Source organism: Harmonia axyridis, chromosome 4 (assembly GCF_914767665.1).
Source record: "Harmonia axyridis chromosome 4, icHarAxyr1.1, whole genome shotgun sequence".
Classification (NCBI taxonomy): domain Eukaryota; kingdom Metazoa; phylum Arthropoda; class Insecta; order Coleoptera; family Coccinellidae; genus Harmonia; species Harmonia axyridis.
Window position 1 is genome coordinate 14,643,989 of NC_059504.1, and position 21,399 is coordinate 14,665,387.

Here is a 21,399-nt window from a genome sequence, read left to right on the forward strand (position 1 = left end):
GTTTGTCGCCCTTTTTATGGACGTAAAAGAGGTTCTGACCTGGTGTCAGTGTTTTTCTGGAAGTTTTTATCTCTCTCTCTCTCTCTCTCTCTCTTCTCAATATACGTATATTTACAGTTAAATTAAACATCCAGTGCTTTGGTCTTCGAATGTAACATGAACCTCCGTGACCGTGACCTTCACAGTTTCAGGGTCACACAAACATTATTTACGGGTTATTGTGTTTTGAAATGGCTATACACTTGTGGGTAGTTGTTGATACCCGAATTGTTTATATTTGGTCTGCCATCGAAATGGCAAATGGGCATTTTATTGTTCGTATGCTTGCGAATTTATTTCCCGATGATAACCAAAAAATTGCAGCACAATTCGCATGTATTGAAGTTTATTTATTTATATGTATTTAATAATAGCTTACTTATTCATTAGGTGAAAATTTTTTTGGAGCCCAATGGTAGGAATTAGATAAGAGAATTATTTGAAGCCAATATCTTCCTGATAAAATTTTCACAAAAAGTTTTTAAATCATCAAATTTTTGTGTGGACTAAGGCTAGGTCAAATCAAGTCAAGATACGTTTTTGTACACACATTGTAACACATTTTGTTATAATAGTTCCGATATCCACTATTATTAATAATAATAATAATGTTCATTCGAAATAAACATAAAAAAAAATTACAGAGGTATATATTTCGCGAAATATTTACCTGTGCGTAATTAATTGATGAAATGAATTAAATAATTGAGCATGGGTCTTTTTTATAGTATCGTATAATTTAATCATATGTAGGCTAGGTGAATCTTCGGCACTAGCTAGTGTTCTTACATTTTTTTTGGAGTTAATAATAGCATGAAGATGAACCTCCAAGGAAAAATAGTTCTTTTTAAGTAGAGCTAACAAACAATACCTATTCCAGTGTTGAAAAATTTATTCGAATCAGGTAGGTAGGTATAAATATAAAAGAAAAAAGAATATGAATAAATGATATCTCATTGTGTTTACTAATTAGGTATGCAAATTGTCTCCTGCCTTTTGTTTGTTATTAAAACGCAATTTTTTTGTTGGAACAAGATGAATATTTTATGAATTTGAATTAATAAAGATCTGGGTCTCACTACATTAATATAGGTGAAGAATGTAGTACAAAATTTTCCTCATTTGAAGTTCTTCCTCGATAACTCTTAAAGTATTCATTTTAGGTATAGGGTTTGCTGGAGTAACCCCCACTATTTTTGTACGTAGGATCGACTGAATTAATAATAAATATAGGTTCTAATTTGAAAATCTTGAGTTTTGATGAATTTGAGTTATCCAAGTTCATGATCTTCATATGAACACCCTGTACATTTTTGGTCCAAACCGCAAACAGTCTTACAATACTACGTATTTGCACTATCGAAAAAGAAAAAAAAATTCGAAAAAAGCTTTTTCTGCCGACATATTAAAAAAATGTGAGTCCTCATCGCCACAATTTTTTTTCATAAAAATCCAATTAACTCATGAACCGTTAAGTTTTTACCCAAGGTATGGCATATTGCCGAAATTGTCGTCAAAAAAGCTATCTAATGATACAATAATATACTGGGTGTGCCAATTGAAATAAGAAAGTAGTAGTCTTTTTCCGGTATAACCGGAAGTTGTAGAGATCTGAAATTATTTTAGGTAGAAAGATCATTGTCTCAAACCCCAATATGCAAGTTTTCAGCTCAAAATTATAATTAGTTTTCCATTAATTTCGCCATCCCGGTGAATAACCCTGTTGGGGGTACATCTGCATTTATTGAGAAGCCGCCACTGGAATTAACCTAAGTGTGAAATTTGCAGTATTTTTTCTTATCTACTTTACTAAAACACTAGCGCAATCCTAACAACTATCCTCCACAACCTCACGAACAGATACCGCCTTCCGCGTGACGTAACAAAGAATTATTTCAAGGTCATCGGTTTCCGACGAGTCCGACACTATTTCGGGAGCGGTCGACAATCGTCGCATCGAACGAGAGTGCAAGTGGACGAGGCATCCTGCCCCATACCAGCGTGCCGAGGACCGATCGTAAGCCGAGCGCTAACTTGGACGGGGCAAGAGGGGAAATTATTGATCGCATCGCGTGTTTTGGCGCGGAGGGGTGGGGAGAAACGGGAGACCGCGTGTGGAGCCTTCTGTCAAGCCGTCTGCGGCGTTGTTGAAGCGTTTTTCCCTAGCTGGCCTTGGCGTCGGGCTGGCAACGGGGCGGGCGGCTGTGAACGTAAACAAACGAGTCGGGAGTTCGAGCCAGCGTCTACGTCTAACCTAACCTAGAAAAAAAGAACGTCCGGTTTTTTCTGTGGTCGCGTGTGTTTTTCCGGGATTTCGTGTGCCACTATTTGGATTATGGTGCCTGGGTTATGTTTTTAGATAAGGAGGATGTTTTAGTGGGTTTGTATCCGGTCTGGTTTCTGTTGTAACGGCAAACTCCATTATTGGAAGTGTGATGTTTTGGTTTCGTAATCTAAACCTGATTCTTGAGTCATAATACGTTGGACGAGGATAAAAGCAGCAATTGGTTCTGATAATATCCTTTTGACAAGGTTTGTATTGCTTTGGAATGGCAATTTTTTTCATTGTTTACTAATGGAATATTTTTCATCAGTGGCGTGCAATGAAATTTGGGAAAAGTAAAAGCAATCTATAGTATATTCAGTTTGTAATAAGTTATAGACAATAAAATCGTTTTCAATTGCTAAAAAAACATTATAGGTATGTATAGTCAATTTTGTTCTGTAGAATTCGATAATTGAGCCCTTATGTTTTAGCTATTGATAACTTAATTCAAACGGTACTAGTTGCTGGAACGAATTACCCTTGTGCAAACCCTTCAGGTTGTTATTTTCATGATTTTTTTCGTAAGATTTTTAATAATTGAAAAATCGTATGCAAATCTTTAGCAGTCAATATTGTATACATCTTATTCTTGAGCTAGTTCAAATATTCAACTCATAATAAAAAATAGAAATAGCTAAAACTGTGTATTATTAATAAATTAGTGGAAATTGAAGCCTTTATCCAAATAAAAAACACTACACAATCAAACAATTGATCAGTCCTAATAGCTTATATTAAACGAATATCTATCAACTCAATACAAAATACGAATTAAAATAAATTTAAAAAAACGTTGAATGACTATGTAATCCTGTTAACTATTTATTTGGCAGGAATGAGATATAAATTGAACTTCTCTACTTCCGTATTTGATATTGCTTATCGACGTTAAAACCCCTAATTCATCTGACACCGAGTGAAACAAGACGTTTCAAGTGCGGTCAACCCCACAGATCATATTTGAAGAAGATTTTATGTAAGAAGTTCCCCCTGTGTCAATATGAATATCGATTGGAGACTAGAAGTCCACTTTATAGGGGTTGATATTGCAGTTTTCAAGTCCAATAAGCGTTTGAAGATGTGTCTGTTGAAAGTACAACATTCGTCTCACGATTTCAAGGCCATTAGGCGCCATGACCTACTTAAGATAAGTAGTTACCTATAGAAAAATATCGTAAGTTGAGATAAGTGCGTTGAGAATTGTAGATACTGCACGAGGTTCTATTATTATTATTAAAATTAGAATCATGTTTCACTATTTCAAAGAATTATGTTGAATCGATATTTTTTCGAATGGATGCTCGTGGATATTTATCCTGGAATAGTTTTTCTAGAAAAACTTTCTGGGAGTATCCCAAAGGCAGCATAAAAACATGAAAGAACCAATAAATTCTTTAATGCCAATCGAGATTTCACATGAAGAGCTAATATCTGATTTCATCAAGCAAAAAAGCATATATGCAGTGAATTGAAAATTTACTATCAATCTAATAATAAGCAACTAGAAATTTGCTACGATAAAACATATGGATAATCGTATAACGTTGCTTATCCTACGACAATATTATAGGGCTAAGCTGCGTGTCCGGCGATTGGAAGTGTTTGAAGGAGTTGAGATTGAAGAGAAGGATTGAAATCTTGCGCTTATTTGCACAGTTACTAGATAATAATAGATAATTTATTAGGAAGGTATACTTGATTACTACATATCCTTTCAGTTTTTCCAGAAAATATTATCAAGAAAAGCAAATGATGATTAATTTTACTCTTAGACAAAGCTAGGAAAAGCAAAAATTCACATCATCATTCGATTTTGATGTTTTGCCTTTCCCAACGAGCTACCAATGTCCATTTATTATGAAGATTGTCGGACTCATTTTTGTTTTAATAGATCGAAGGATTATTCAGGTTGAAGCATTGAAAAATAAACCCGAATAAACCATTTTGCAATGATACATTCTGTCAACAATCTACAGGGAAGTTATATTATAGGTAGAGGAAGCATCTGATTCCTGAACAACTTTGGTTTTCGTGTCAATCTTTCTATATCAATCTGTCAGTGTGTATGTCCGCAAGTACTTGAAACAGCCCTAACTTCAACAATTTTTATACGATTTTAATGAAAATTGGTATTGAGTATTCAGTCTGCGCCGAAAATGGTCCCAGCTGCTCCAGTTAAAAGTTACGCGTGCGCCAAGGTGATATTATCAGGATTTCTTTATTTCTCGTTCTACTAGTCCATTGTTGAAAAATGATATTATGAATATCTGGAGAGTGATTCAATGAATAACAGAAGGCCAAATTTGCTGATTGAGTTGTAGTTTGGTGATCGATTTCAACCATTATATTTAGGCCACTTAAAATCAAAGTGGAGAATGAAGATTAATCCGAACAAGTCACAGTTTATAATTTTCGACCACAAAATCTCTCCTTCATCACCAACTTTGAAAATTAATGGAAAAAGCATAAAACCTGTACCTGCAATCTAATACATTGAACTGAACATTGATAATAAATTGAACTTCAACCTACACACCAAGTTGATGAAGAGAAAAACCATATCAAGAGTCAAATATTTTTCCAAATTATCTTACAGAAAGCGAGGCATTGACATCAAAAGTGCATCAATAATATATAAAACAATCTGTTGACCTTTATTAGAATATGTACACCCAGTGTTTGTCAACTGCAAGCCTCCAGAAATTAGAAATCTCACAGTAGCAGAAAGGACAGCATTTAGAACCATAACTCGAATGAGACATCCTAGAAATCCACTTCATAATCCTCCAAACAGTCTAGTTTATCTATACCAGAATAGAGCCATATTGAGATAAAAATGAACAGGCTAAATAAGACATTCTAGAGGGTGTTTTTTTCGAGGTATATAACTTTAAGTTGGCATTACTGTTCAAGATGGCGACCGATTTAACAGCTGTCAAGTGATTTATTCTCAGTTTGGTTTGGCAATTCATCAAGAATAGACTCACGCCTGAACAACGCTTGCAAATAGTGCAATTTTATTTCGAAAATAATGGTTCTGTGCGGAATACGTATCGCGCACTACGTCTATTAGCGATGAAGCGCACTTCTGGTTGAATGGCTACGTCAACAAACAAAACTGTCGCATTTGGAGTGAAGCTAATCCTCAAGTGTATGTCGAAACACCGTTACATCCAGAAAAACTGACTGTTTGGTGCGCTTTATGGCCTGGTGGAATCATTGGTCCGTACTTCTTCAAAAACGATGATGGCCAGAACGTTACACTCAATTGTGATCGGTATAGAGCCATGATTACCAACTTTTTCATTCCTGAATTGAACAACCATGATGTCCAGGAGCTGTAGTTCCAACAAGACGGCGCAACATGCCACACAGCTCGTGCCACAATCGATTTATTGAAAGACACGTTTGGTGACCGCCGAATTTCACGTTTTGGACTTGTGAATTGGCCTCCAAGATCTTGTGATTTAACATCGCTAGACTACTTTCTGTGGGGCTATGTGAAGTCATTGGTCTATGCGGATAAGCCACAAACCCTTGACCATTTGGAAGACAACATTCGCCGTGTTATTGCCGATATACGGCCACAAATGTTGGAAAAAGTCATCGAAAATTGGACGTCCAGATTGGACTACATCCGAGCCAGCCGTGGCGGTCATATGCCAGAAATCATATTTAAAATGTAATGCCACAAGATTATCTTGCGGATAAATAAAATTCATGTCAATCGAATAATCCATCGTTGTTTTATTGCAATTTGAAGTTCTACAGATCTAAAAAAAACACCCTTTACAATAGATTACTTCAATTGGATGAATTATTTCTCAATACCAGGAAGACGGGAGGAAAACATCGAAGAGAAAATATCCAGAACTCCCACTATTAGCAAAAATCAAAGGTTTGATACAAAAAAAAATGAAATAGGTATGTAACTTAATAACATTTTACCTTTATCCAATTGAAAACGTACCAAAGATTGTTAAATAACAGGGTGAAGGACTCTTGGTCGATGCCCAATTGCATATGCAATAAAGTACTGTTATTATTATTAAAATGAAGAAGTTAGGTTATTTAAAACATTCCAATCAAACTTGTTCTGAAAGATTGCCGTAAAGCTGTGTTTTCTTTTCAAAATTGCATTTAGAAATGTGCGCGAAAACTTTTGAGGAATACAATAACAACTTTCATCGCACTCAAGGGAGACATAGGTACCTAATCCCGAAATAGATTATCCCAATGCCCCATATTAATAATTCTCATGGTCGAACGTCACTTGGCCAAACACAAACGAATAACTCTATTGTTGGTACAAGGCCAAACCGGTCCCTTGGTCTACGCTCAGGTAGATATTCTCGGGAATGCCGTCCCTCTACGACACTAGACCGTGCCGAAAGTGCCCCGTATCCTCTTTGTGGTCCTTCCTTGTAGGCCCAAAGGTTGCCCTGCAGAAGAAAAGAATGTGCGGATTTCCAATCTATTTCGATTTGTTGCTCTTCTCGGATTTCGAGGTGATCATTACCAGGCTTTATGGAAGGGTTCGAAGGGATATTAGCACACCAAACAGTGAATTTGATTGTATCTAAACGCCTTGTTAGAATAAGCCTTTTTCTTGGCTATTTTGACGCTTGTTTCATTAATAAAGCGCCTTTATTTCTTAAAGTTATTGTGCTATAAGCTAACCACCGGTTTCTCAAAGGCCAATCAACGTAAAAATCAATTTAACAGCTGTCAATTATGACCAAGCGTCATTTGGGATACTGAAAGTGAGGTTAACTACATTTATCTACTCCTATTGAATTATATATTCATTATTCAACTGCTTTTGAGCAATTAATAGCATCTATTAACAAACATCGTGAGTTATAATAACTCACTACTATAACTCACTATAATAAATCGGAAAATATGGATCTATGCTTCTATACTTCTCTGCTTCTATTCGATTGGTCGAAAGGGAACATTCCATTATTGTTATTGAGGGGAGGAATGTCCGAGGGAATGTCACTTTAATAATTTTGACGTCTTCAAATTGAGTTGATATCTAATTATTGTGAATGTTTTGCTGAAAACGATTAATTCAGATAGTGAAGATGAAATATTATATAGGTATACATTTCCAAAAGACAAACAGCTAATGTTACCATACAGAATTACTTGTCCGAAAAAAATATAAAGGAGTTTGTAGCAGTAAGGTCATTAAGTCGTCGTTTACAGGGAATGTTTTTTGGTATATTTAAATGCATTTTTGTAGGCAACTATTAAGGGTTTTCAATATAGTTCTATGTCTGTACTCTGTACTGGATTCGAGCTAGCCGAAGCTAGTTCGATTGTAATTGGTGACACTAAGTTTCCATCTCTCTTGTAGTCAGGATCGAGCACATATGTTTATTTACCGTTCCTTCTGTCTATATTCTAAGTCTGTATTTTTTTTCTTAGTATTCATTGATAAAGTCGTAGATAAAGTATAGTATTCAACTTGCGGTAATGGTCATAACTCACTTGATGAATTACAGCACTCGCCTGCGGCTCGTGCTGCAAACTTCATCTGCGTGAGTTATGACCTACATTACCGCTCGTTGAATAATATACTATTATTCTACTAGTCAACATAGTGAATTGTACAACAAGCGTCGTTTTGGGTTTCTGAAACGCATTTCAAGGCGAATTCAGCTATTTAAAAATTGTGACTGCATTAAAAGTGAATGAACGCTGATCTGAATCTAGGCAAGAAGGGTCTACATCTATGTCTATAAGAGGCACATCACCTCGCAAATATATAGCTGAGATGAGGCAAGCATCTGATAAAACTGCAAGTGTCAGATGGGGATCTGACACTTGAATAAACTGTCAAGCTCCACCGGAGGTCATTGATTTTATTATGGACCCTATTTTCCTAGTCCAAATATACAGGGTGATTCACCAGGATGACCTATTAGACGTTTATGGAAAACTAATCATAATTTTGAGCTGAAAATTTGCATATCGGGGTTTGAGACAATGATCTTTTTCCCTAAGATATTTTCAGATCTCTACAACTTCCGGTTATACCGGAAACAGACTACTACTTCCTTATTTCAAATGGCACACCCAGTATATTATTGCATCATTAGATAGCTTTTTTGATGGCAATTTCGGCAATATTCGTAACAGAATACAAACAAGGGGATTATAGTGAGAGACCCTAATGTATATAACATCGACAACACCAGCAGGTTCAAATCTTGTCGACCTCGGTATAGGTGTCGAAAAACAATATGACTTCTTCACAAGTAGAGATAAGTGTTTGATTAACCTAAATCTGTATTAGATGTTATACCGAAACTATATCTATTGAAAAACTGAATGGGCATACCTTCAACGTTAAGAATAATCTGCAGAGTATGTGTATATCTGGGCAGATTTTGTCACCAGATGTCTGGTATTACACTTTGTCTTTTTTGTTTGGAAATTCTTTTATCAGAATCAGTGCTTATTTGATAATACTGAGAGAAATTTTAGAGGAATTCATGGAGAACATTATTCAGCTAATCGAATAACTATTCTTCTTCATATTGTAGACAAATTTAAAAGTGATTTTTCTTCACACGATTCAAGAGTACCAGTAGGTATACCGAGTGGGTACTGAACCGTACTTGATACCACTTCCAAATCTGTCTGCAATAGGACGGATAGTGAGTCAATCAACTGAATAATGTCGTCCATAATTACTTTTTAAATTTATCTCATCAGTATTCGCAAAAGAGCTCTGATATTGACGAAACGATTTAACAATTTGTAAACGTCGTTGAAGCGTGTATCTTTCCATGATTAAATTGCATAACCTACGGAGCACAAATGATAAGAAATCATGGGCGTACTCAGCAAGGGACAGGGGGAGAAGCTGCCCCCATGGAAGCAAAACAATTAATCGTTTTTATAAATTTTGTTATAGGAATTCATTACAATTCTTGAAATAACTATTTTAATAATAAAAAAATACTTAAACTATTGGAAATTATGAAATTAGGGTAATATATTGTTATTTTATAGAATGTCACAACCTGAACGACCATGGTTTGCCTCCGCCCCCTATTTTGATGCTGGATACGCCCTTGTAAGAAATGTAAGAAAATAACACTCTGTGTGGCTTTATAACCATTTTAAATTGTATAATTCTTATTGGAAAACCGCATTTGTATTCTAAAACAGTGTTTTATAGGCCTGCGGTATCTAAAAATGTTCTCCTTGTCTTGTGTTGTAAATATGTGCATTTGTGATTTTTATCACCTTATTTGGTATATTAATTTCCCAACATTGAAAATATACAATTGCTACATTATTCAACTGTTGAATAAATGCTGACCTGTTGGAAATCTTTTTGGTTTTGAGATCATCTCATTCAGGATTCAATTCTGTGTTAAAATCAAGTTTTTTATTTGATTAAAACAAGTCTTTCTATGTTTTTACCACCAAAAAATGTTATCATAATAATATAATAATAATGATCATCAATTAGTTGAACAGTACTATGTTCTTATTTGATGATTATTTATTATACCTAAGTGGTAGGTATACAAACTTGCTCAATCGTTTGGTTAAGTACTGCAAATGATTGTCCCATTTTGATGTGTCATTTATGATTAATCATTGATATCGTATATTATCAATATGTATTGTCTATTTATATTTCACAAAATCATTTATGGATCTGTATTCTGTTTTGTTATTGCTTTCACCACTATGCCAAGTTTCACTAGCGCTTTTTCTTCGTTGTCAAAGATTTTAGAATGGAATGTTGAATATTTATATCTCCATATCAAATGAATAAATAGGTATGTATAGTTTCTTTCACTTGCAACAAAAATAAATTTCACCTCAAGTACGCCTATAAATTCTTCTCCAGGTTCCTTCAAAATAAACTATTCAACTTTCGAGAATAAAATACCCAGAAGGTTTGTTCAAGTAGTTTCACCAATACTCGTTCATAAATCCAACGTTTTCAGATAGAGGCGTTACACCGCCAGAGTTGAACAGCTAAACCATGTTTACTTTGAAATATTTGACGGCAAACCGCTCCTATTCGATAACCTCATATAACATGCGTCGACTTATTTTTCGAACAAATAAAAACCGAGGCCAACGCTTCGAGGAACGCTGCGCAGCCATATCTACATTTATTGCCCAAACAAACACTAACCAGTATAAATTTCCTAATCTCCAACGGCAAACCGCCACGTTACAGGCGAATATGCGCCTAAAGGATGCTTAGCAAAAGAACGACAAATAGGAGTGCAGAAAGAGTAAGCGAATAATTTACAAAATGGTTTCTGACAAGTTTGTGACTTCTAATTGCCCACTCCACTATGTAAAAATATTCTCCGCTAATGGATCATATGTGAAAAAAATGAATATTTGCGAATAGCCGTGTTGTAACCTCGATTTCCGCCACTTAGAATGTGAATAAACACTACTCCCGCCGAGAGAAAACTCACATTCTGATGTCATACACGTCAGCAAGCGACCTCACCCTCAAGACCGGTTCCAAGTAGAAATGGACTCGCCCGAGTTCAACACTGCCCCTTACGGGTGTCATTGTGAAAGTTTGCATGCAGAAAATGGGTCTAGAACTCACCGAAACTTCCAGAAAACGAATCCTGCAGGTAATCCGCAAATTTTATTCACTTGCACCACACTTTTTTAACTGAAAATCTTGGATAAAACTTTCTCAAGTCACTGGGCAAAGTCTTTGGCCTCGAATATAGCTCTCTTTGTGTACGAGTGCAGCTGCTTTTCATTGGGTGTGGCATCGACCAGTCAGGTAAGGCTTGCAAATCGACGGAGGGGCGGGGCGTTCGCTCAATTTTTCCGTGGTGGGGCTTGAGGGGAAGAGGTCTTGACGGGCAGGAGGGGATGGGATATGACAGCGGCGCACCTGGCCTCGTCAACTCTTTTGTAATGAATATGGAGATTCCCAGTTGGATACATTGAATCAATTGGTTGGGTGGGAATTGCTTTTCAATATGGGGGTTTTACACTGTTCGAAGGGGTGGCACTATGAAGGATATTATATACTGCAAATTTTCGCCATTTTGGTTTCTTGTTTTAATTTTTGTGAGCGTGTTTTGCCCTTGCTGCCGAGAAAAAAGGAATACGACAGAATTATGTCCAGTTTTATTAAACAAAAAGCCTCATCTTTTTTTATTCGTTAAAGAACCTAGAAAGTATCTTTATTATGGGTTGATTAATTTGTCTCCTTTAATTGTCTCTTGATATTATATTATTTAACTCTTCCAGTTTTTTTCCTGAACCTAAATTGTTTCTATACGAAGTAACTGTATTTATAATGCATCAAATATTTCACAAGAACTTTTCTTACATTCTCTCTTACCAGCTTTATCTCAGCAAATGCAAGTCGTTTTTGTGAAAAAAATGAAGATATGTAAAAAAAATCAGTAAAAACTATTTTACCAAGAGACTGTTGAAGATATCTCCCAAATGAAGATTGATTATAATTGAATATCTAGCAACCTTTTTCTCGAAATTAAAGTATGCTGGAATCTAATATAATCAAAAAAACGACGTAAAAACTATCAAGCGAAATTTTTGCGCCAAAGGCTTCGTTTCTTTCACCTTATTCGATCATTCTTTAAAAATTGGAGACTGTAGCGGCTAAGTTTGAAAGTTATGACATCCACCCAATAGATGACACCACACGTTAAATAATACCTCTTACTATCGCATCTAGATAATTGCTAAATTCTTGAAAAATTAGAAATTTTACGTAAAACATAAACAATGTTGCTGAAAGTGAATCTCCTAGAGAAGTTTTAACTGAGAATTGCTTTGTTTGATTTATTACATGTGTTATGCTGATTAATTGTTGATGTACAAACGTTGTTGTTATATTTGCTCTTTTATTGTATTTATACAACTATAGGTACTATACATTTGTTTTTCACTGTAGGTACATATATTCCCTAATATATGTATACTTATCTAACCTCGCACTCGCTTTAAATCTACTTAACCAACCAATCTACCTATCCATCGAATCTATCTAGCCAAACAATAATAATAATAATAATACCTTTAGGAATTTGTATTGACTAGTGCAATTGCAAACGTGTTGATGTTCATTTGTGAATTGCTACATGTGAGACAAAAAATAATGTATTTATTCACTGAGCTTATTATGACTGCTATTATTCACGAGAGTGAAGTTCATTGAACTCGCTGAAGGTGGATTTCATGAATGATTCGAGTGAATAATAGTCATAATATACGAGTAGATTGCTAGATATACGACGATTATTTTTTTTCAATAATCATAAATTTTGTTGATCGAATGCACTATGACATTTCACCCTGTATCTCTCTTGTATGACTATCTACAACACTCCAAGGTTTTGTGTAGGTTGTTCACAATATCGATTGTTTTTCCTTCTGAAAAGGATATAGGTACCATTTTCCGCTGAATGTTACAGTCATACGCGTTCGTAAAAAGATTCTTGACAATTAGAATAATAAGTTCTGCGATCAAATATTTTCTGCTTCTTTCATTGAATTGTAACGTTTCACAGTAATGAATTCCACCATAAAATTTGAATGGACTAGTGAATAATTAATACGTATCAAATTGTTTGAATTAATACATGTACAAATAATAAAATTTGATGAAATCATAGTCTTGGTCACTGTTTTAATCATTTTCACAATTGTCCTGTCCATCCAAATTGAAAGAAAATGACATTCGCCAACATTCGGTCGTTTTAATCGAAGGGAAACCCTTTGAATCGCGCCTACTCCCTTCGCCGCCACTGCACGCCGTGGTGGGGGACCTCATCCAATAGTCTAGGCCGCGGCGATCGACAGATGGTCGGAGTCCCAGCGCGTTGTCGGGCATGGCAGTTACGGGTGTCGCGCAAGCGCCTTTCCATCTCCCCTGGACGATTGGTAGGAGCGATACTGACCGTGTGATTTGTGTCATGAAAGCGGAGCCGTTCTCTTCTGCCACTTGACGCTAATGGCTGGGACAGTGATTGGACGGATCGCCGTTCTGACGCGGACTCCCCTTAAGGGGCTAATGGGCTATCGTCCCCTCGTGGGCTTATCAATCAGTCATCCAATACAATGTGGCGACGTCTATTAATATGATGTCATTATCGGATTTGCGTAATTGTAGAGGTTGTTGCTGTCTAACCATAGAATATTGGAGCTACTGAAGTCAAAGAAGAATTTATGTCATATATTCGAGAAATTAATTACTGGATGTCGATATTTTTCTTTGTCCTGAAGTGAAATTAGAAATTACCTCTAGGATTCATCAAACAATCACAAGTACAACATTCTTGATGTTATCGATGTCATATAAAAACGTCATAGAATTGAAATTTTCCGTATAAAGACTGTACCCACTGATTTAATCAGGTCCTCCCAAATTTTGAGTAATTATACAATTTTTTCAAACTAAGATTTCAAGTTCGAAAAAAATATCGATATACTCACTGACACTGTTTCAAGTTGAAATTCATCGAATTAGGAACATCCTCTACTATATAGAGTGTTCCAAATTGTATCATATATGAGTGTTCGAAAAATGCCAAAGGTTGGTTTTTGAGATTCAACAGTTTTGGATTAGGTATATTCGGAAATGGTTTTTTCTCAACCACTTTTCAATTCGAACGACGAAATAAAATTTGTTCACCTATACCTACTTACTTTCATTTTCCATACCAGTATTTAATTTCTTTGGTTCTCCGAGCAAAGCACTTTTTTTCAAAGTTTTGTTATTAACTTCTCAAAATTATTCAAATCAATCCATTATTCCAAATAATGAACTTTTTTGAATATAGTTATTTTATTTATAATACAAGTGCAGAAGGGCCTTATATTCTTCCACGAGTTCAAAATTAAAAAATTATGAAATATCTGAACTGTTTTCTGTATCACAAATTTGACAGATAATATCTATTACCTGTCAAATTTTTGATACAGAAAACAGTTCTGCCAACCAACTTTTTTCAATGCAAAAATCACTTAACGATAATTATGGAAATATTTCATATGTTAAGGCTTACACAGGGAGAAGAATAATTCATCTGCTATTCAAATCGATGTTTACTAGCACCATGCTCTCACCTCTAGAGAGTGCTTCCATAATTCAGTACCTATTCATTTTGAGCATTAAACAAGTATTCATAATACAATTATTATTCATTCACTCAGTAGATATTAATTCATAAGTTATTACTATAATAACAATTATCCATAGTTCTATTCTGTGTTTGTGTTCTCTCGCTTATCATATTAAACAAGTAAAAATCATTATCGTATTTTCCTTCATCCACAATCAAGCAAGCAGCATACAATCGTTCATGGTCCTTCAGGCCGAATTCATACGAATCAGTGGAAATATATCAAGCAAGCATACAATTTTTCATGGTCCTTCGAGCCGGATTCAGACGAATCAGTGAAAATATATCAAGCAAGCGTACAGTTCATCATCCATGACAGAAGAGTTTCGAGTGCCAACGTATATCTAATAATGAAATCTGATTGAAACTGAGATATTCTCGCACGATTTTATTCTAATGTTTGTTTCATAATGAAAGGATTTTCCACAGAATTAGAGAAAAGATATTCGGCATCACTGAAGTTTTCAATTTTATAATTTTGTGCGATTGGTTTCGCTAGAAATTTTCAATAAATTTTTCTGCTTTGATTTTGCTCTGTGTTTTTAGGCTTCAAAATTTGTGGAACGTGTTTTTGAGCAGGGATAAATTTTTGTACACTTTGTATTCTTACCGAAATAACTACCAAAACATCTGAAAAATCTTCGAAAACAATCGAATATCTAATTTTTCGACGATTATGGGCCAAATCCTGAGATATAGGTTGACGATCATAGAACAGGGTGGAATTGCAAGTGGTTGTCAAATTCTATTCTATACCTATTCCAAAGAAAAGGTGAAACTTAAAGTTTCTATGGTTTTCAAATAACAGCTGCCAGATATACGTCAAACATTTCATATGACTTTATAAATTCGAAATTTCACAAATTTTCCGTCAATGACAACCAAAAAATGTGTACGTTGGTTCTTTTAGTTTACCTTGTTGCTCAGGTTGTGTATGCCTTGCTGGTGATGTTTGCTATTTTGTGTTTTTATGTTTACGGAAAAGAGGCTATCCTTTGGTTCAATAATGGATTGGAAACTGCCAGTGTAGCTGTAGCTGAAGAATCCATGTCGATGTAGCTATAACGAGAAAGCTCGAATTCAGAAAATATTATTCTGATTGGAATTATGGAATTGATATCTTCATTGAGGCTTAGTATTAACATTGTATAATTATCCTGATAAATAAGGTTGAAAAGGTTTATTCACTAAATAGTTTCAAAAATGAATCTCTTCGTTTTATTCTGAAAAATATTAGTATGTACTTAAACTTATGAAATTCATTTCAGAAAACGTGAATTCGCTGATTCAAAGATAATATTCCCCTATATCTACAGGGTGGCCAATAGGACAATGCTCAGGTGATGACAGAGGATATTTGTTTGAGTTGAGAAATAATATTTAAAGTCACCTCAGGACTATCGTTTTCAAAACACAGGGTGTTTTCGGAAATCTAGTGTCATTTCAAACGTCTCTGACTTTTGAAGCAGTTAATCGATCTTGGTAATTTTTGTTATGATTGGTGGTGACGTTAGCAGTGGCGTACTCAAGGGGGGGATAAGGGGGATATATCCCCCTTCGGAAGGAATATCCAACATAAGTCACAACGCTCAATAATTTGATTGTGTAAAAATTTGATCAATGAATTCATCAACCATCAGCGGTTAAATCAAAGGGATTGATCTGATCTTACTGTCGTCGGCATAATCATTTACTTACGGGCTGAAAATGTCAAACTGATTTTAAAAATAAAAAAATCGGGTAAAATGAATGAGATTCTGAAGTAAAAGCTCCGAACTCTCGAATTGAAAATCGATTTCGATAAGAAGTGTCTGGAAATTCAAAGGACCTCGGATACGAATAACTTTTTTTCTTTATCAACCCCCTCACCAAGGCTTATGTATGGGTACGCCACTGGACGTTAGAGAGTCGAGTCTATAGAAAGATTTTCCCGGAATAGCAGTTCCGTAATGAAGATTTTTTCCGAAAGCAATAAAAAACAACAGTGTGTAGGTAGTATTGTTGAAAAATACTCGAATTCAAATTTCGCGAGAACTTTTTAATAATGTGTTTTCTGAAGGAATTTGAAACCATTTCAATAAAGGAATTATAGATTCCCTAATACTTAAAAGAAGAAACAACTAATTGTAAAATACATTTTTCCTACTTCCGAAAACAGATAATAACAACAATTTCCAAAGTTGCTTTTTTTTGGAAATATATCACGAAAAATTGTCAAAATTTTATCAAGAAACAATATAAAATTAGCCTTCACACCTTCCCACAAACTATCCAACCTTTTCTCAATACAAAAAACAAAGACATGCGTTTTAATAATGCATCAGGAGTTTATAAATTGAAATGAAAAAGTGTAAACGTACATTTAGATCAAACTGGTAAAGCCTCCACTAAATGATTCAAGTCGAATTTCAAACCATAGAGAGAATTTTAATTTCTCTAAACTAGAAACTAGAATTACAAAACCTCGAAATACTAGGTACAACACGTCGTACAAGAGGGCCGAAAACTATAGACTTATTGGGATCAATAAAAATGTATAAACATATCATTATCCATACTCGATGATCAAACTTACCAGTAGAACCTAACCCTACTTTTCGCTCTCAACCATACGCAAATTGTAATAAACCGAGTTTGGAAATGTAACAAAGGTTCAAAATCGGAATTTTAGAACAAACTTCAGAGCTATACCTAGAAGTATAAAATTCTTATTTAAATTTGGAATTTTAAAAGGAACGTGGAATTTTCGAATTCTGTTAGAACTAGGTTGAAATTTAAAAATTATGCGAGGAATACGGAAGTTTAGAAGAAACTTCAGAGCTTTAGGTACCCAACTCGGAATTATAATTTTCTGGATTTTAACTCGGAATTTTAAAACAAACTTCAGAGTTATACCTACCTATAAGCATAGTATAAGGATACTATACTATGCTATAAGTATAATATTCTCAATAAGATATAGCTCGAAATTCTAGAACAAACTGCTGAGTTAGGTATAAGTTGGAATTTTTAAATTCTGCGTTATAACTGGGAATTTTGAAACAAACTTCTAAGTTTTAAGTTGGAATTTCAAAAGTCTGAGTTATAAGTAGGAATTTTAAAATTTTGAGTTATGAATCAGAGTTTTAGAATTCGGAGTTACCACCAAACTTATGTTCCTTCCAGGGCTTCGTAGGTAGTTCGATGTTTTTCAGATATTCTAACAACATCAGAAATCAGACAATTTATATCACCGACCACATCAATATTATCTGACAGTAGCCTATGGAATTTTGATAATAGACATCAAGTTGCAGAATAGAGAATAGGTAAACGTCAATTTAACAGACTCTCGTCTTTCGATCATAAAACGTAGTTGGATTATGATTGGTCTACAAAGTTTATTTTACATTCGAAAGAAAGTGAAAAATAAGTAAATCTAATTTTGAAATGAAATTCAAAAGAATGGCGGTAGCAGGGCCGTATCTTGGGCGTGGTAAAGGTGGCACTTGCCACAGGCGCAAGGTTGGCAGGGGCGCCCAAAAATATCAAAAGAAAAAAAATTGGAGCAACAGGCGAAATAATTCGAAAGATCAGAACTCGGTTTTCATGTATACGCTTCGCAACGAGCGATGCAGAGGATTCAGGAAACATTTAAAATATCGCAAGCCTTCCCATAGAATTTGTGTACTTAGCCCAAAATAATCGCAAGATCAGCAAAAAGAAATTATATGACTTAAATAATGAACAAAAAAATACTATAAGAAAATATAATAGATGAAAAAAAATCTTCGAGAATGGGGGTGCTACCATTGGCGCAATATTACCTAGATACGGCTCTGGCGGTAGCCGTTAATTTTCTGAAGGTGTTGGACTATTATTGGCCCAGAAAGTTCATTTTGGGTTTCAAAATAAGGTGGAAATTGAAATTTAATAATGAATTCTGTGATTGTCACATCCTCAAGTTTTATACGTTATAATTAAATATAAGGTTGATATTTCAACTGAAAATCAAAAGATTTTTTCAAAAATGCGAATTAAATCATGAAAATTCATAGTGGAATTAAATTTGTGATGTTTACGTGCTCTTTATATTCCCGAAATCAATCTTTCCACCGAAACGAAAACCGAATTTCTTCGAGTTCCATCAGTAGAAAACAAATTAAAAACAAACAACTCCTCAAAAACTTATATCTACCTACAAGGCGCCATTTAAAAAAAAAACGTCAACCCTTAAACGCCTGCCTTCTCGCATGCAAATTCCCACAATTATCGAATAATCAACCCTCTTCAATACACCCCTATTTTAAGCGTAAACGCCGCTTCCCCTACAAAGATCCCCCAAGCCAGCATAACCAACCCCTTGCGCAATCGCGCCCGGAAGGCCAATGAGGGTGACGGTCGCCCGCGTCTGCGCCCGCTTGAAGGCCGCGAGCCGCATTGGCTTCTTGTCCCGCGATTCTCACCCCCGCGAAATGCTCCAAGATAAGGGTAGGAAGGGGTTGAACGAATAAGATCAGGTGGTTAGGCGGGTAATTGGGGTGGTTTGGGCATCAGTGGTGAGTCGGAAGGAAGTTGTCTATAGATCGGAAAGAACCCTCGGGTTTAGTCGGTACGAGGGTGCGTTAATCATCCCTTCGTTGCCACCCTTAAATAAAAAAAAAATAAAAAAGAGGGGTTGACACCAGGTCGAAAGTTTAAAAATGGTTTAATGATGATGAAGTTCAAATTACAGGGGTAGGATCAATTTCGACTACGCCAACGTTTCGTCTATAGTCTATACATTAGGTTGGGCCATCTTATATTTGATATTAACGAAATGGCTTGATTCAGCCAAATTTTCAATGGAAATATTAAAAACTCATTTCCAAAGTGGTGAATATTCGATCCAAACATGCCCTTGTTGCGTGTACAGGATGGGCAAATTTCGATGTTTAAGCCCTACAACATTTAAATCAGAGGGATAGACAAAACCTGATGCCCCATTTTCGTTCTTTTTCTGAGAAACTAACAAGAGTAGGTATATTCATTTTTGGTCAGCTTCTTTTATTTTTGAGTTGAAAGCGAAAATTGCAAAAATGGCAATATCGAACAAATTCATATCTCCGCTTATAGAGCTCCAAAAACATTATACAGACATTTTTTACGTAGAATCCAGTGGCATTCTCGTATTTTCAGTAGGATTTTTAATTACAAAGCCATAAACCAAAGTTATGTTTTTTGAATGGAAACACTAGATTTTTTTGCCATTTTTTGAAAGCTTAATTTTTACTGATTTCAAAATAATCAATAATAGAATATGGTCGAAAAAAAGCACAGAAAAATAGTGTTTTAATTAAAAGACATAACTTTAGGTGATATCTTCGTTATTAAAAATCTTGCTAAAAATTCTAGTGATGAGTTCATTATAAAGGGTGTTTTTTTCGAGGTATATAACTTAAAGTTGGCATTACTGTTCAAGATGGCGACCGATTTAACAGCTGTCGAGTGATTTATTCTCAGTTTGGTTTGGCAATTCATCATGAATAGACTCACGCCTGAACAACGCTTGCAAATAGTGCAATTTTATTTCGGAAATAATGGTCCATTTTATTTTGTTTAGCGATGAAGCGCACTTCTGGTTGAATGGCTACGTCAACAAACAAAACTTCCGCATTTGGAGTGAAGCTAATCCTCAAGTGTATGTCGAAACACCGTTACATCCAGAAAAACTGATTGTTTGGTGCGCTTTATCGGCTGGTGGAATCATTGGTCCGTACTTCTTCAAAAACGATGATGGCCAGAACGTTACAGTCAATGGTGATCGGTATAGAACCATGATTACTAACTTTTTCATTCCTGAATTGAACAACCATGATGTCCAGGAGCTGTGGTTCCAACAAGACGGCGCAACATGTCACACAGCTCGTGCCACAATCGATTTATTGAAAGACACGTTTGGTGTCTTCTCTAATTTCACGTTTTGGACCTGTGAATTGGCCTCCAAGATCTTGTGATTTAATACCGCTAGACTACTTTCTGTGGGGCTATGTAAAGTCATTGGTTTATGCGTATAAGCCACAAACCCTTGACCATTTGGAAGACAACATTCGCCGTGTTATTGCCGATATACGGTCACAAATGTTGGAAAAAATCATCAAAAATTGGACGTCCAGATTGGACTACATCCGAGCCAGCCGTGGTGGTCATATGCCAGAAATCATATTTAAAATGTAATGCCACAAGGTTATGTTGCGGATAAATAAAATTCATGTCAATCGAATAATCCATCGCTGTTTTATTGCAATTTAAAGTTCTATAGCTCTAAAAAAAACATCCTTAAGTACTAAAAACAGTGCTGTAATGAACTCATTACAGCATTGTTTTTAGTTATATATTTCGTTTTGTGGTTGTATGCACATATCAAATTTCAACACACCTCAATTGTCAACATAATATAATTTGTGAATGATTTGCAACATTATTCGCAATTTCTCTTAGTTTTGGTTGTTAAAATCGATTTCGTCAGTCATAATTTACGAATTTAATGCATAATTATAAATTATTTCAAAATTTTAAATGTACGATTCAAATTCAAGTTCCGTAATCTGTTAATTTTCGTAGCAGTTACTCACACCAACTGCCAAGATACAATACAAAAGTCACTAGGACGTATAATCTGAATTTGTCGAAGAATTACGACAATATTTCGCGAAACTTGACTGAAATAGAGAAAATATCGTCTTTATATTCGTTGCGAAAGGCAGTTCCAACACTCATGCGTTCGAGAACTCGCTCTTTCGTCACTCGTTTCCGAATTTCGCATTCGTGTTGGAATAGGAGCCCATTCTGCAACTATAACAAATATACTATTGTGAATTAGGGAAAATAATCTATAACACT

At 35.2% G+C, this 21,399-nt stretch overlaps 1 protein-coding gene across 2 annotated transcripts in view; it reads left to right on the forward strand.

Annotated features, from left to right (window-relative positions):
- Window positions 1-2,094: 2,094 nt before the first annotated feature.
- LOC123677365 (D-2-hydroxyglutarate dehydrogenase, mitochondrial) overlaps window positions 2,095-21,399 on the forward strand; it is a 30,319-nt gene continuing 11,014 nt past the window's right edge. The window contains exons 1-2 of one of the 2 annotated variants that reach the window (XM_045613842.1): window positions 2,095-2,571; window positions 14,509-14,514. The gene's annotated coding sequence lies outside the window, so the exon portion shown is untranslated. The remainder of the gene's footprint in view (window positions 2,572-14,508; window positions 14,515-21,399) is intronic. The other variant, XM_045613841.1, reaches the window with a different exon arrangement.